Source organism: Vanacampus margaritifer, chromosome 7 (genome assembly GCF_051991255.1).
Source record: "Vanacampus margaritifer isolate UIUO_Vmar chromosome 7, RoL_Vmar_1.0, whole genome shotgun sequence".
In the NCBI taxonomy this organism is placed as follows: Eukaryota; Metazoa; Chordata; class Actinopteri; order Syngnathiformes; family Syngnathidae; genus Vanacampus; species Vanacampus margaritifer.
Window position 1 is genome coordinate 27,580,797 of NC_135438.1, and position 15,738 is coordinate 27,596,534.

The following is a 15,738-nucleotide window of genomic DNA, read 5'->3' on the forward strand; positions in this document are numbered from 1 at the left end:
CTGGACCGTTGCTTGTTCAAAACTAAAATGGCTGCTGCATATGTGCAATGCGCTGTTCTAAAAATAGTAGTTTGGGCGTAATTGTGACAAGCCCTATCACTGAATCAGTTAGTCACGTAGATGTAGCTCAATTGTATATTTATTAAATAAAGGTAAGAGACGTGTTCAGGTACTTTGTATATGGTGGCTGAATCAGCAGATGCTAACTTGCCTGCAGTTACCCATCTACCACACGCAAAATGTGGGGGAAATAATCTGTTTTGTTCGTTTGTGCTGCTACGGTTTCAGAGATATTACAGTTAAATATAATTGACCAACACCATAAAGAAGACTTTTTATAGCATAAATGAAGGCGGCATTAGCCAATTAGCAGATGCTAAGTTGCTAACGTACCTAAATAACACTGCATAACTAACATCAATGGCATTTTGACCACACATAAAGGGAAAATAAATTGGAATTGTACAAACTTTGTATCACATTTGCAATCACTCACCATTGTAACAGAGGGGGTAATTCCACGTAGCAGTGTCGCTGAGTTAAAAAAAAGTTCTCCTGACACTTCATCGCCAATGGTAGCATTATCCAACCTGTCCATCTTGCGCATGTATATCATGTCCTTTTCATCAAAGTGAGTGAATTATCTTGGACGGAAAGTTGACGGATAAACACGAGTACAGTGTTCCCTCGCTCTAACGCGGTTCACTTTTCGCGGCCTCGCTGTATCGCGGATTTTTTTTTATGCGTGTAATTTTGCATGCATTTTTTTTTTTACAGTAATGTGTACCTATTTTATCAAATTTATGAAGGTTTGAACATTGAGAATGTTTAAGTTACAGAGAAATGTGAGAACATTTAAATGCCTTAATGAGAAAAGTGTATAAACTGTGGTGACGGGGTTTAGAGCCTAAAAACATTTATAATAAATGTAAAACATAAAGCTAATTACTTTGCGGATTTCACTATTGCAGGTATTTTTTTTAACCTAACATCAGCGGAAAATGAGGGAACACTTCACCCATTGCAAGTAATAGGCTTTGATACTGCCACAGGGGGTCATGTTTAGGGAATAGTGGCGTGACGTCTGGATCTCTATTCAGACATTATTCTTAAACGGTAATTCAAGTCAGTTTGCGAGTTACGACCACTCACCTGTTTTCTGTGTTTGTTCCAGGACTGTGCAAAATTCAGAATTTCAGAAATCAATTAAATAAATCCATTAGAATTTGAATTTACTTCACCCCGTGGGATGTTGAATTCAATTTGAATGGGGTAGATGCCACGGACTTCCGATTTCCGGGTTTCACACATCAGCGCCGTTTCCGGCCGCGTTCCAACACACGCACCCCCACTCCTGCGCCGCCCAACCCCGGGAGCGCGCAGGGCGTCGCAGCTCACTGAAATGCTTTGGACAACTGAGACAGACGCACTACACACTCGCACCCGTCGACGGGAACACCCAACTGAGGGGCACACATGTCGCAAACCGGAAACAAAGCTGATGTGTGAAACCTGGAAGTTGGAAGTCCCGCCTCCTCCGTGGCATATACCCCATTGCAGGAAGTATAATTTAATTCAGTGCAATTATCACATATCGGTGAGAATGAGACTTTTAATATACATTATTCTTTCAAATGAAAACACATTAGAGACTAAAATTCAGTGTAAATTTCCATAATGTAGGAAAACTTAGAAAAATATCATTATTTCAAAGTAATAAAATGAAATAATGTTTTTGTAGTTACCGTAATTTCCGGGCTATAAGGCGTACCTGACTATAAACCGCGCTAGTTAAATTTGGGTAGTACTCCAGATTGGTCCATGTAGAACCCGACTGTAAGCCGCAGGTGTTTTAATGTTACCGCACTAGTATATAAGGGTTCCCGTTACCACAGAGGGGATTGTCGGGACAGAGGTGACTGTTTGGGAATGCAAAGGGTCCCATTTATTAACATCTGAACAGCATTTGTGAGGTGCACAAATAATACTGCGCACGTCCTGCAGTCACATTAGGAGTACAGTATAACAACAGAACAGAACTTACAACGCTTGACAAGGCAATAACGTGAAATAGCTAAATTAAATTCGTTTTTATAATTGCTTGCCAGTAACACAGCAGTAAAGGTGCATTAAAAACAAGGCAATTACTGTAATAAAAATAAACAGCCTAATAAAAAGTCAGTCATTACCGGTAATTCTTGTGCCATTGTCCTCCTCCTACATTCTATTAAAGTCCTCTTTCTCAGTGTAGGAAACGAACAGGCCCAGAATGGCCTAGTTAGCCACTCTGGTATTGTCGCTCTCAAAACCAATAAACTCCTCTTCTTCTTTGTCAGTGTCAGAATCGAACAGATCGATTGCCTTTAACTAAAATGCAGCATCACAACTCGTTGCGTTTGCTTTATGAACAAAGTGTCATTCTTTGACGTGCAGCAACTCGATCGCCGCCATCATTCTAAGATGAGCCAATGAGGATGCTTTTTTTAAAGCCAAAAAGCAATCTTCCAGGGTTAACTGTTTTGTTCTGCCGATCGCTTATTTTCTACTTCCTCTCCGCGGCTCTCTGCTGCTCTCGGCGCTCCTACACCATGCTAGTGAAAGACGGCACTCCCAGTCCCAACCTACAATTCCTCTTTTTCTTCTCCTGCCACAAGATCCTTGCGTGATACTGGCTGATCTTATACTTGTTGCCACCTGCTGGCCGTTTCTTTTAAATAACGTTGCAGTCAAGCCTAATCCTTCAATCAGTAGCTTAGCCACACACTCCTGTACACTCATTAAAAAAAGCTAATGACGTATAGATACGTCATATGTACACGGCGACTAAGGCTACGTTCACACTGCAGGCAAATGCGACCCAGATCAGATTTTTTTGCCCAAATACAACCTGTATCTGTTTTTTTTATGTTAGTCTGAATGGCTCAATTCCGATTTTTTCATATCCGACCTGGATCACTTTCATATGTGGTCTTAGATAGGAAACGTATCCGACTTTTGGCAATGCGACCGCAGTCTGAACGGCCAGGTCGCATATATCCGACCTCGACGTCCAATATGCGCTACGCGCGGGCGGAGGCTTTAAGCTTGATTTATGCTTGACGCAACCGCGAGGTCTACACTGCTCGGCAGACATACGTGAATCGGCAAAGTTGTTTCGGTTAACAGTTGTGACTTTATATTTGACTTTAATTTAATCCCACTTGAAACATGAAGTATAAAGATGACATTTGTGGTGGTGATATTAGTAATTTTGCCACGCAGACGGCTCATTTATTACCCGCGGCAATGACGTGACGTCATCGTCGGGGAGGAAAAAGAAAGATGTTTGTGAGATGAGGCGCTCAAACAGGCTCGCCACATTTTCACAAAATATTATTTCTACCTCTTCCTGCATCATCTCTCTGTAGATATGAGATGGTCAAAATATAGACCCTGACAACAGACTTATAAAAGTCCCTGGACCATAAGTATGTACTTCCGCAAACACAGCATTGTAAGTGACGTCTCTACTTCTACGCATGCGGGGCACTTTGGGGCCGCATTTCGTCCACACAGGAGACAGACTGAGGTCGCAATTAATAGGTAATGTGAACGCTTACTCAAAAAAATCTGAATTGAGCATTAAGACCTGCAGTGTGAACATAGCCTATGACGAATTGGTATGTCATATGTATTAAAAGAGTTAAGAGTATGTGTAGCAACTTAAGCCGCTTTTGTCCATTAATGTTGATTCGCATATTATTCTGGCCTTCTTTATTTCAGATTTACTCTCTCTGTTTTAGGTCTTCGAGAGTTAAGGGTTGCTGGCCTGTCCTGGACATGCCTGTCAGCATTGGTCTCTCCTACTCTTCCCTATCTTCGACTACTTGATCTCCGTTGGTGTGAAGGCATTAAAGATACCCAATTTAAAGAGCTCCTCACCCATCATGGTCAGATTCAACACAAATCAGCAGGCTCACAGATTTTCTACATTTATTTCCACTGACATTATGGCAATTCAACTCCCACCCCATCCCCTTTCCCCCAAACTTAGGCGCAGAGTCATCTCGCTGCAGACTAAAGAATATAGTGGCACTGCACCTGTCTGGTCTGGATATCAATGAGTCCTCAATAAGACTTATGCAGCGTCATATGCCACACTTGGAGAAGCTGGACCTAGGTCACTGCAAGAACATTACAGATTCTTCAGTAGCTTTGCTGGCAGCAGGGGGCACACACACTCGCAACAACCTCAATGAACTCATTTTATCAGGTATTACTTTAACATTTTGTAATTTTTCAGAGACTGCATTCAACTATGAGGCCATTTTCATATTGCTTTCATTTTGCTTTTCACAGTTTTCACACTTAACTCATTCAATGCCAAAAACATAAATATTGTATGTCTTTCAAAACGTAGCCTCGCGCTCCCGAAGATGTATTTATATGTCTTTCACATTTTTATGTGAGCGTGTACAAGGGGGTCTGACAACAGAGAGGGAATTTATGAAAATTGTGCACTTTATGACAAGTTTTTGCAGTTTGGTTTGGTTTTGGGTATGGGCACAAGGTTTTCAAAAAACACCGTATATAAGTTGGGGTTGCCCCCTGATGGCTGATATGCACAAATTTGAGTCATAAATGGACAGATGAAAAGGATATTATAAAGATATTGCTGGGCAAATTCTTATGGAGCGGCTTTAAACGAACAACTGCTTCGTAGTTAGAATCAGCAGACGCATTACTGCATTACTAATAATACATTTTAAATCAATTGAAAGTTGTGCTTTGTAAAACGCTTAAACACCGTATAGTGTGCATAAAGCACTATATAAGTCTTCTCCTTTTACTATTTAGGTCAAATTTTCTTTTATTATTTTCTTCGTTTGCTGACTTCAGCAAGATTAGCAAATGGCTATTTTAAGAGCGAGTCAAGCCCCTACTATTTCGGTAATCAAACAAATTATTGGTTGTAGAACATCTAGTAATTTAATGCTGCTTTTCCATTAGCCCCGCACGGCACGCTACCACACCGCACGGTACGACACTACACGGCCTCTATTGTATTTCCATTACAACAGGCGTGCTGTGGATGGGGGCGGGATCATTTGAACTGTCTAAGCTTGCGCGCTCGCAGTGTGTGGCTCTACCATAACATTTCACGAGTGGCAGAAGCTCGCCACCAGTGCTATTTCTGAATGGAGAGCTCAGCCTCATTCATTTAACTGCCTCTCAAGCTTTCATTCAAGTGAACATACGACCAGGCAAACAGTGTGTGCTCTCGCGCTTTTTTTAAAACCTTAGTCATTACAAATTCATCCACAAGTTCCTTTTGAATTTTAAATATAGTTAAGTGTTGTTGTAAAACATTATTATGGGACTGCTGAGCGGAGCAAGCAGGAACATATTACTATCCTACCTAGAAAATGGGTTTATTGTTGCGTTTCTTTTTTATTCTTCCACGAATTTTTCTGCAAAATACCGCGGCCCGTACCGTAGATCGCACCGGCACAAATGAGGTATCAAACGATGCGGCTCGATCTGACTCGCTGCGGCATTATTTTTCTAAGAATTCCGAGTTACCATGGCGACGCTATTCCCAAAATACTCCCAAAAAAAGTCCCATTAAAATGAATGGGAAAAGGAAAGACAAAATCACACACCAAGCACCTTTTTCCAAGACACGCTGCGCGCGCATACGTTAGCCGACCGATATGAATTTTAGCTCATTTTGTAGCAATTTTTCCCATTTTTAGCTCAGTGTCCCAAAAAAATTTAAGGAATGAAAGCTCTCCCCCCTGTGCGGGTTCAAAGACAGTGAGCAAAAGGGAGACAAATAACCTTTTAACATTGGTGTGTATTGCGTCGGCTTCAGTGGAGCAATTAGCCTCAGAGTGGCGGGAACCAAAAAATCTATTTCCAAAAGTTTCACTTCAACTCGTCACCATGGCCACAATCTTTGCTCACTAGACATCAAATTCTCACATGTTGTAGTCACAAGTGTCTTCTTTCAGACAAACTAACTTTTATTTGGCTAAGGTGTCATTTAGTACCTTTATTTTCACTTTAAGCAAGGAGAAGTCGGACTTACTCGCCTATCTTTTCCATGTTAATTTCGGCGGCTTTTTCCTCTTCATTTTGGATAAATCATAAGTTTTCAACCTGCTCTCATTTGGTCATTTTTCATCCGATTAAAAAAATGAGAACATGCTCGCATTCCCCAAGCCCTTGCCGTTCTAACGAGCCATTTCTGGAATCTGCATCTTAAACCGTTAAGTCGTGAGAGGCTTTTGTTCGAGGTGTGCGTATCTCATACAATATCAATGGAATGTGTATGCGTGACGTCTCCAAGTCAAATGTGTCCAACAAGTTAAAATCAAATGTGTGTGCGTGAATGTGCATTTTTCTTAAAGGGACAGTAAGATACTTTTAGTTTATGTTTATTATGGTTAACTTCCACATTTCTTGACCGATTTCAATCGTTTAGATTTTGAACTGTTCAGCTCATTTACATTTTTTTTCAAATACATAAAAATAAAACACATTATTATTATTTTTTTTTTAATGCAATGGAATCCACTGCTATTAAAATAGTGCTTTTTTAGCTATACTGCCTGGTCTCTCACTTCTGCATAGCAACTGCCTCAGCCAATCATCTCTCTTACTGTTGAGCTCAACTCACCCCCTTTTTTTCTTAGTGTACTCAAAGCTTGGCCTATGTACGGGCGGCCATCTTGGCCAATTGATTTGGTATGCCCAGGATTCTCGCCACTCCGCTCGCCCAGGGCGGCGGCCATCTTGGCCAATTGATTAGGTACGCCCAGGATTCTCGCCACTCTGCTCGCCCAGGGAGGCGGCCATTTTGGCCAATTGATTAGGTACGCCCAGGATTCTCGCCACTCTGCTCGCCCAGGGCGGCGGCCATCTTGGCCAATTAATTAGGTACGCCAAGGGCTCTCTCTCCCCCTCGCCCACCCGGGTCGGCGGCCATCTTGGCCAATTGATTAGGTACGCCCAGGATTCTCGCCACTCCGCTCGCCCAGGGCGGCGGCCATTTTGGCCAATTGATTAGGTACGCCCAGGATTCTCGCCACTCCGCTCGCCCAGGTCGGCGGCCATCTTGGCCAATTGATTAGGTACGCCCAGGATTCTCGCCACTCTGCTCGCCCAAGGCGGCGGCCATCTTGGCCAATTAATTAGGTACGCCAAGGACTCTCTCCCCCTCGCCCGCCCGGGTCGGCGGCCATCTTAGCCAATTGATTAGGTACGCCCAGGAATCTCGCCACTCTGCTTGCCCGGGGCGGCGGCCATCTTGGCCAATTAATTAGGTACACCAAGGATTCTCTCCCCTTCGCCCACCCGGGGCGGAGGTCATCTTGGCCAATTGATTAGTTACGCCAAGAATTCTCGCCACTCCGCTCACCCAGGGCGGCGGCCATTTTGGCCAATTGATTAGGTACGCCCAGTATTCTCGCCACTCCGCCCACCCAGGGCGGCGGCCATCTTGGCCAATTAATTAGGTACACCAAGGATTCTCTCCCCCTCGCCCACCTGGGTCGGCGGCCATCTTGGCCAATTGATTAGGTACGCCAAGGACTTTCTCCCCCTCGCCCACCTGGGTCGGCGGCCATCTTGGCCATTTGACTACTATTAAAATTACTACAAGTACTACTTACTACTACTTACTACTACTACTACTTACTACTACAGACGCTCCCCACCTTACGAACGAGTTACGTTCCGGACGATCGTTCGTAAGGTGAATTTGTTCGTAAGTTGCTTCAGTGCTATATTTTGTATTATAATTTATGTTTAAAGCCTATATAAGTATATTGAAGGTTTATATACGTATGTTTAAGGCTTGTACAAGTAACCTGCATTGGTTTGTACTGAAAAAAAATTAATAAAATGGAGAGAATACGTACAGTACTGTACTGTACTACGTATGTTAGAGAGAGAGAGCGAGACACACACACACAGTATGTACATGTACGTAATAAGATAAATAAAATGAAGTTTAACTTACTTTTGGAAGATGTACTCGATGCTTAAGGAGATGATGGAGGAGGAGGAAGAGGAGGATTTTATATCATGAGAGATTCTTCGTCGTCGCTGGAATCGGCTTCAAAAGTTATTTCCTGCTTCATGGGGACCCGCGTTTCTTCCTCCTCCTCCTCGCCACGTTGCTCAGCCTCCAATGAGCTCTCACAGCGCCAATCGTCGGTATTAGCGGCGGAAAGAAGCACTACGCGCAATACAAAATCTAACTTACAGCATTTCTTTCCAAACATTTTTCGACATACTGTACGCGCAGAAATGTTCGTATGTACCGTTGTTCGCAACTCGAATGTTCGTAAGTAGGTGGAGCGTCTGTACTACTACTGCAAGTACTTGCTACTACTATACTACTACTACTATTGCTACAAGTACTACATACATGCGTCTTTCCACCTTGCAAGAGTCAGCAGTCCCATTCAAAATTTCCGCGGGACTTTTTCTAGTTATATTTATTGTACATAATGTATTTTTATGACTTTGGCGAAGACACTTGCCTCGCTTGCGTAAAATAAGGAAATGGGCATGTGCATCGGATGACAGTGACGACACGTCCCCGCTCGGCCCCGGACGACCGGCCCTGCAGAACCACCTCTGAGATGGTTCTAAAAAGCGGTTCCGTTGTAAACGCTCGCCCCTGAAAAAGTCACATGGAAACGCGAACATCCGGGGACAAAAAAATGCTGTTTCGGTGTGGAACTGGTCCGGAGGAAAAGCGGCATAAACGATTTTCATATATTGATAATTGCTTTATTCTCACTTCATGTCTAACCCTTTGGATCCAATTTTCATGTCCAGTGCAAGTCTAGTGCAGAGTGTTGTCTGTGTGCATGGATGGAATTTGCACAGGTAGAATTTGGCGAAAGGGGACATTTGTGCTCGTTGTGTGCCCTTGTGAGTTGGAACACAGCTGACTCCCGGCTAATCAAAGCTGCTCCCCTCATTTTCGTTAAAATCAGGGTGGTGGAAGTGCACACACACACTTGACATCACGGAAGCAGAAAATGACTTGCCGGGTTCCAAGCAAAGAGATTGGTGCATGATCTAAGTTAAACGGCAAGATCTCCCCTTGCGGATGATGTAGATGTAGTCCAATCATCCATTTATTGCACACCACACAGCTCCAATTGGCCCAGCACCACAACACATGTCCTCCATTGCATAAAGTGGGAGGTGTTGGGGGCGGGATCAAGGACGAAATAGACGAAAACATCTATTTCTGGATTTAAGCTAGCGAGACACAGCCGGCCACCGTCAAGACCAAAATACAGCTTCACAGCAACACTCACCTATATCTACTATTTCACATGTACCTTGGATGAAATAGTTAGATGGTGGTTTCACGAGCAGCACCCGCCCAGCGCGGAGGCTTTCATACTTTAAAATATATTAATTTTGAGCCTTGTATTTACTAACAATTTCTTTGAGAGCATAGATAGATACACATGTATGTACCTAAATTTGCTTTATAACCAAACTGCCTCTCTGAGAATGCAACAATTGTTAAGATCATATCCAGCAATATTGCTTCAACAACTTTCAACACAATACTAGCCAAGGCTGTCTGAACTGCCAATCCTCCCAGCTTTGTCTTTAATGATCAGAACTAACAGCACAATTAGCATGGAGTCAGGCAAAAAACCATGAACAAAAAATCAGTGAGACAGCTTGAGATCAGGAGGACTAACCTTGCACAAACTTAAGCGCTCAGCTGGCATCGATGCCATCTAACCCAAAAGCTTTGTCATTTGACTAATTGGAGATAGCTTTAAGTATTTCACGACAAAGGATTGTATCTGAGCTGCCAACATCATTCACACAATAAGAGTAAATAACCTGCCATAATGTTGGCGCCACAATTATTATCTGTGCCAGAGGTGCCATCAACGGCACATGGCAGAGAGTTTCATAGCCCTGACCTTCCAAAATTCATATGTATTGTTACACTGCAATTTTCTGGCCATAGAGTCAGCTCTCATTGCTTGACCTTTTTTATTTATTTTTTAACAATGAAGCGTAGTGCATATTTATATTGCACATTGGTGACCCTCTTATACTATAAATTGAACCACATCTTGGCCTTGCAACCAGTATCCACTCTCTAAATGCATCACGTGCCTTTGCATAGAATTATACCACTTGGGCATTCCATCCCGGTTTTGCTTTCTTTTTAGGTCTAAGTCTTTGCAAAATATTAATTTGACTTGATTAATGAATTATGTCATCATAAATGGAAGAAATAGCTGAGATATGATCAGTTCTTGCAGTTATTATCTCTACACACGACTGCTTCTCAAAGCAGGTGTATATTTCCTAATAAGGTGTCTATACTCGCACAATATGATACATACAAAGTACAACAATATAACTGTTATGCTGTTTAATGATGTTTTCCTATTATGCATTAACCTTTAAAAATATGTTTTGATAGATGACTACACATGGGAAAGAGCCAAACATCTTTATTGTTGTAATTTGGCATTAGTTCTTAAAATAGTCTTTGACCTTAAAATTACATTGGAATAGAAATTTTATTTAATGGATCCATTACATCAACAACAACAACAAAGCGTAATGTTGGACATTCCAGTCTTCTGTGGCAGCCATACTTGATTTTGTGCATATCGGCCACCAGGTAGTGACCCCAACTTGTATGTGGTGGTTTTTGAAAACCTTGTACCCATGCCTATCACCATGCAAACTTGCAAAAACTTGTCACAAAGTGCACAATTTGCTCACATTTTCACAAATTGTCTCTCCATCATGGACAACAAAAATATTTGATCCAAAGTCAATGTTGACTAATGCAGGTCACAGACATGTCTTTTAAACATTTGATAACTATTTTAATATGTGGAAAAGTGGCATACTATAAGACTTTTAAAAGTAACCCCCACTGTCTTGACAAGTGTGCTCTTTAATTTTTATTTGGTTTTACGAACATAACTATGAGATTCACTTTTCAAAAATCATTTCCAGTTTAATACATTTTGTAGAAACTTTATTTGGATGTACGCCGCCGTTGTTATTTATGCATTCAGTGCGTAGTGACGTAGAATGGCGGCTGGCTCTCTGCCGCGCAATGTGAAACGCCTATAATGAAAGCAAGGTAAGCCTCCGTTAGGTTCCTAAAGGGACGATCAAAACTCTTGAATGTCTGGTGAATGACGAGAGTACGGCATGGGGGATCCCGATCGCTTGTTGTTTCCTGGAACGCTACAAAGCTTAACTTGCTTTCTTTATAGATGTTTCACATTGCTCGGCAGAGAGCCTGCCGCTATTCTACGTCACTATGCACTGAATGCTTTGCAACGTAAACAATGGCGGCGTACGTCCAAATAAAGGTTCTACAAAATGTATTAAACCGGAAATGATTTTTTGAAAAATGAATCTCATAGTTATGTCAGTAACAAACAAATAAATAATATATCGCAAACCTGTCATAACACTCGGTGTTCCTTTTAAGTACTCAATATATCCTCTGTATTCTCTGGAGAAAGCTGCAAAAAAATAATTTGACATTTTTCAACAATAACAGCAACAGCTATTGCGAATTCTTGCTCATCAGTACCTTGAGGTAACTGTGGTAGACTCATATGGCTAACTCAGGCAGGGGCAAGCTTTGAACAAAACAAAGCTAGAGAGGCCAGATGCGTGGATGTTGAGTAACAGGAAGAGCTCGGAGTGCACGGTCGAATAATCACTGCGTCTGTGATTATTTGATGCGTCTACGTCATAGTCCACAAGTGACGTAGTTGGCCACTTCTCGTGTAATGAGAGGACAAACAGCCAAGTTGTGTTTATCCCAGTGTTTAACCTTAAGCTGGCACCAAACACACAGCCCCAAATTCAAGCTTTCAACAAACAAACATGCACTAAAATGTAAAAAATAATGACCAGGACATGTAGACAGCATTAGTCTACACCAGTTTATACAGTTTATCAGCAAAAAAAGTTGATTAAGAGTTGAATACACCTTTAACCAGATTATAAGAATTGGTGCTTAAAATTGGGTTAAGCGGTTATGTTAACTTTTGGTCCCACGCTTGCCTGATTAGAGAAATTCCATCACCTCGTTTCACATCATTCCTCTTAAGCTGATTTTTCTCAATTTAGTTCGTTTTATCATTTTTCCCTTCTTACTTGTTCCTATTTCCTATGACAGTTTTTTAAGTTCCCAAGGAGATTAGAAAATAAATGTGCACATTATCTAAACCTGATTACTTCGTGTGCGTGCGTGCATGCGTGCGTGTGTTTGTGTGTGTGTGTTTTAACAATTTATATTAACCTCAAAGATGGAAAAAGAACTTACAAACTATTAATGTGTAGCAACCTGGATTTTCATTGTGACTTTTGGAGTCTGCACAGTCAACGTTCTCAAAAATACATTATAGTAGATCTTAATTTTTTTTTTTAATCTCAACTACACCCGAAAATAGGGAATTTATGAAATAAAAACTGTTGATTATATGAAAAATAAAAACTGTTCATACGCTATGTTGTCATTTTGTTTAATAAATCATTACATAAATAAAACAAACTCCTTTTTTTTTTTTTTTTACAATAAATGTTGCAAAGACGTTCGCATTTCCGCAAACAATTTTGCTTGACCCCATAACATTTTGAACATTTTAAGTCCACATCACCTTCGTCCTTTTTTTTTAAGCGTGTGCAGACAGGATTTTAAGCACTTCCTCTGTCGTATGTTTTAAATATGAAATTTAAAATTTTGATGCCCAGCCCCTGTCCTATAGTATTTTAAAAACTTAAGATTTGTTCCCCCTGTTGTTGTCCCAGGTCTTGATATGGTACAGCCCAAGTATGAAGTCAATCAGGTTTACTGTCTATGACAAGGAGCCAAAAGTATGACATCTGTGAATGTAAAAATGGACCAAAATTACACCTCTTTCATATACAGTATCTCTAAATTGCTGAAAATGCTGAAATGTGCAACCAGGGCTGCTTCGTCCTTTTTTCTTTTTCTTTTTTCTTATCGCATAATACACTATAAATAATATTGCTCGTTTTGCCAGGCCAGATGTGTGTGCCAAATTTTTGGTGTTTGTGCATGTTTAGGCCCTCAAAATCAGCATAGCTTCATTGGCAAACAGTGTGTAGCCACGGCAACAGCGTTTCACAAAAACTCCCAAAGTTTGTGTTGTCACATCTTGAAGGCTTAAACACTCTCTGAGGAAATATAAGGTAGATCCGGTTATCCCGCTCAGCGAAAAACGTTGAATAAAAAAAAAAAAAACAGCACACCCTCCAAGGACTCCAGAAAGGGTGGGTACTCTGAGCTGCAGTTCGGTACATAAGCACAAACAACAGTCAGGACCCGTCCCCCCACCCGAAGGCGGAGGGAGGCTTCCCTCTCATTCACCGGGGTAAACCCCAATATGCAGGCGCCTAGCCGGGGGGCAATGAGTATGCCCACACCTGCTCTGCGCCTCTCACCGTGGGAACTCCAGAGTGGAAGAGAGTCCAGCCCCTCTCGAGAGGATTGGTACCAGAACCCAAGCCGTGTGTGGAGGCGAGTCCGACTATATCTAGTCCGAACTTCTCAGCCTCACACACCAGCTCGGGCTCCTTCCCTGCCAGAGAGGTGACATTCCATGTCCCCAGAGCTAGCTTCAGTAGCCGGGGGTCGGACCGCCAAGCCCCTCGCCTTTGGCTGCCACCCAACGTGACCGAAAGAACAAGATCCCGGATACAAGCGGCCAAAATGACTTTCCTCCGCAGGGTAGCCGGGCTCTCCCTTAGAGATAGGGTGAGAAGCTCGGTCATCCGGGAGGGACTCCGTGTCGAGCCGCTACTCCTCCGCGTTTAGAGGAACCAGTTGAGGTGGCTCGGGCATCTGGTTCGGATGCCTCCTGGACGCCTGCCTGGGGAGATGTTCCCGGCATATCCCAACGGCGGGGCCCCCGGGGATGACCCAGGACAAGCTGGAGAGACTACGTCTCTCGGCTGGCCTGGGAACGCCTTGGGATCCCGTTGGAGGAGCTGACTGAAGTGGCTGGGTAGAGGGAAGTCTGGGCTTCCCTGCTAAAGCTGCTGCCCACGCGACCCGACCCCGGATAAGCGGTAGATGATGGATGGATGGAGGATCAGAAGCATTTTGTCTTTCGTGGCGAAGGAAATATTAAGTGGTCGCTGCTCGGTCCCTAATAATAATTTCTACAGATACAATAGGGACCTCGTAGCCGCCGATGCTCTGGTCCTAATAATTATTATTACAGATCCAATATGGACCTCGTAACAGTCGCTGCTCTGGCCCTAATCAATAACTATCTTTTAAACACTATACTACTTCAAAACTATGGCCTGGATAATAAGCAAGAAAAGTGAGCAAACAATTGAGTGGCTTCTCTCTGTGTGCCAAAACAGGTTGTTATCAACTGAGTGATGGATGCATGTCTTACCTGAAGCGCATCTCTTCTTTGACTCTTCTGGATTTGAGAGGCTGCAAGAACATCAGTATACAAGCCTGCAACGCCTTCATCTCTGACCTCTCACACATTGCTGTGTACTGTATGATCGAGGAGAAGGTCATCCAATGTCTAAACTAAAAATACTTACATAATAAACATCTGAAAATGCTTCTCCAAAAGATGTTTTTGACAAGCTAAGCTTGCTTGCATGTCACAGTACAAAAGGAGACTATTGACAGCTTTTTAAAGTTAAACTAGTTCACCTAGGTAATAGGCAAGTCAATCTGCAGATGAATGCTGTGTTACTGTGATAAAACCTATTCACAACAAAGAGGTTTCTGAACCATAAGGCTAACACTGGACCCCAATTGTGCAATACATGTTCTGTAGCAGTATCAGTTTGTGTTCCTGTTGAGGTTTCTTGCCCAGGTCATCTTTGTAAATGAGAATTAGTTCTCAAAAATTTTCCTGGTTAAATAAAGGTTAAATTAAAAAATAATAATAATAAAAAAAAAAGTTTGTTCATAAAGCGGAACCACTTGAGGCATTTAGGTGGTAGGGTGAGGGCATGGGGTGGTTGGATTTACAATACGATACGATACGATACGATACGATACGATATACTTTTATTTTCCCCGTGGGGAACTTTTTCCTGGACTCCGTCCAGCTGCAGTTTACAGTAAAGAGAAAACAACAAAATAGAAAGAGATAAAATTAAAATTAAATAAATAAGAAGTGCAGCAATAAGTAGAAGACTTCCCAGAAGTATACATGTGTAGAGAAGTACATTGCACACCCATATACACACACACACACTCCTCTATATATATATATATATATATATATATATATATATACACACACACACGAGTATGTACACAACATTGCACCATACATATACATATATATATCTTATTGCACTGAGTTAATGTCGGTTGTTAAGCAGTTTGATGGATGTCGGCAGGAATGAGTTTTTGGAGCGGTTCAGCCTGGTTCTGGGGGCCCTGAATCTCCTGCCGGAAGGCAGTAGCTGGGACTCATGATGCAGAATGTGAGTCGGGTCATTAACAATTTTCTGTGCCAGTCCGGTGACGGACCGCTCATAAAGCATCTGTAGGGAAGGATGATTCCTGACCCCCATGATCTTCATGGCAGTCCGCACCAGACCGGCAATCTGTGATCTTGACTGCACAGTCAGGTTGCCGTACCAGGCCGCAATGCCGTATCTGATGATACTTTCCAATGCAACCCGGTAGAACAACAGCATGATCCTCTG

General features: G+C 42.3%; 1 pseudogene across 1 annotated transcript in view; it reads left to right on the plus strand.

Moving 5' to 3' along the window:
• Positions 1-14,632, plus strand: part of LOC144055325 (lysine-specific demethylase 2A-like) — a 107,824-nt pseudogene extending 93,192 nt beyond the window's left edge. The window contains exons 21-23 of the transcript XR_013294837.1: positions 3,783-3,929; positions 4,034-4,252; positions 14,419-14,632. The product of XR_013294837.1 is annotated as a lysine-specific demethylase 2A-like (transcript). The remainder of the gene's footprint in view (positions 1-3,782; positions 3,930-4,033; positions 4,253-14,418) is intronic.
• Positions 14,633-15,738: the final 1,106 nt, after the last annotated feature.